Genomic DNA, 1,859 nt, shown 5'->3' on the forward strand with positions numbered 1-1,859 from the left:
CGGGGGGGGGGGGGGGGGCACGGCGCAGGGACGGAGTCGCGGCGGGCGAGCGGGGCTGCCACGTTCGCGGGCGGGGGTCCCCCTCTCGCGAGGTGACAGGGCAGGGACGTGGGGCCTTCCCGTCGCCTCCCGATGGCGTCACAGGCCCGGGCGGACCCCGACGCTCACAGGCGGGGCGGGCCCTCGGCGCAGGCTCCGCCCAGGGGCGGTCGCTCGCGGCGCGCACCAATAAATACCTGCGGACAACAGCGGCGACACCCGCCGGGCGACAAAGGGCCTTCCTCGCCGCTCCGCGCGCCCGGCGGCCTCAGTCCCGGGCCTCCAGTTCGCGCCTGCGCCGGGGCCGCCGCCACAGTGCGCCTGCGTAGTGCCGTTTCCCTCGCCTTTTCTCCTCAGGAGTCTTTCGCTGCCCGACCGCGTGCACCAGGCCACTCAAGGGGAGGACTTGGCCCGCCCAGTTCGGAGGCACACGTTGTACCTGGGTTTTCGGCCTGCAAAGGGCCCACCCCTCAGGTCCCCCGACCACCATCTTGCCCCGCTGCCCCCCGTGTCTGCGTTTGGGGGCGCAGGAGCACTTCTCTCTCTCCGTTCCCTAACGTCCAGTTGCAGCCATGCTGTGCGGTTCTGAGCGTGCGCCGGGCCGCTCGCCCCCTACGGTCGCCGTGGGCTCTGCGGCTCGGGCACCACGCTCTGCGCGTGCGCAGAACTTCTTCCTCCCAGCTGTCTGTCAGGCCTGTCCAGCGGCGCCCACCGCTCGGCTCTGCGCGTGCGCTGAACCGCACCTGAGCCCGGCGGTTTATGGGGCGGTATCTTGGGGCGCCCCGATCTACACTCTGCTCTGCGCATGCGCGGCCTCATAGCGGTGTTGGTGTCTGAGTTTGTGCATCTAAGTGAGGGTGGCTGTGCACAGGGTGCTTGCGCTTTTTTATTTCTAGCCTCATGTTTCTCCAACAAGGACGTCGTAAGAATTATGTTTTCCTAAATAAACACATGATTTAAAAAAAAGATTTATTTGAGAAAGAGAGAGCGTGAGTTGGAGGACCAGAAGGAGTCTTCGAGCACGCTCTCCGCTGAGCGCGGAGCCCAATTCGTGAGCTCAGAACCCGTGAAATCGTGACCTGCGCTGGAACTAAGTCAGACGCCTAACCGAGTGCACCACGCAGGTGCCCCGCACTGATGCTCTTTTTTGAACATCCTTAGGACGGGTCACACTTTAATGTCCTCCTGGTGACCTCCGTACCAGTGATCATCTTGGCTCGTTTTGGTTGTAAAAACCCGAGGGCAAGGAAGGTCCTTGCTGCCTTGTAGGGTCTTTGTATTGTTTGCTGGGGAGGCGGTTTCTCTGAGGGGGTCTCAGCCACCTGGACTTTGTGGGGAGTGTGGGGTCAAGAACCTGGGGAGTGAGTGGAGACCCCTCAGGGCCAGTTCACTGACAGGTTCAGCACCAGAAGGGATTGTGGGGAAGTTCCACTTTTAGATGGGGAAGCTGGCCCTGGGTGTGAGCTAGGGGTGTCCCAGGGATGCCTGCTTGGCCAGAATAAGTCCTCACCACCTTGGCTCCAACTCCAGCTCTGAGACGGTGCCCTCCAAAGGGCAGCCTTTCTTGGATGGGCCTCATGAATGCATGGTGATTCACAGTCCAGGAAGTGGGTGGGAGAGGCCGGTCCAAAAAGCCAGAGAGCATGGCCCAGTGTGCAGTACAGAGGGGGTGTGTCAATCAGGTGTGGGGGGGGGGCAAGTTAACCTGCACAATAATGGGGAGAGAAGGTACATGCCATGGCCAAACAGACTCTGTGCAGTCTGGGGCTGAGGGGTCAGAGTGATGCCTCCTTTTCCCTTTGGGTGGGGAATGGCCTGGG

The 1,859-nt window shown here is 62.4% G+C and overlaps 1 long non-coding RNA gene across 1 annotated transcript in view; it reads right to left on the minus strand.

Moving 5' to 3' along the window:
- LOC121103712 overlaps window positions 1-887 on the minus strand; it is an 18,226-nt gene extending 17,339 nt beyond the window's left edge. The window contains exon 1 of the long non-coding RNA XR_005835896.1: window positions 237-887. This is a non-coding gene — a long non-coding RNA (uncharacterized LOC121103712). The remainder of the gene's footprint in view (window positions 1-236) is intronic.
- Between the last annotated feature and the right edge of the window lie 972 nt (window positions 888-1,859).

This window comes from Ursus maritimus, unplaced genomic scaffold (assembly GCF_017311325.1).
Source record: "Ursus maritimus isolate PB19 unplaced genomic scaffold, ASM1731132v1 scaffold_2, whole genome shotgun sequence".
NCBI lineage: Eukaryota > Metazoa > Chordata > Mammalia > Carnivora > Ursidae > Ursus > Ursus maritimus.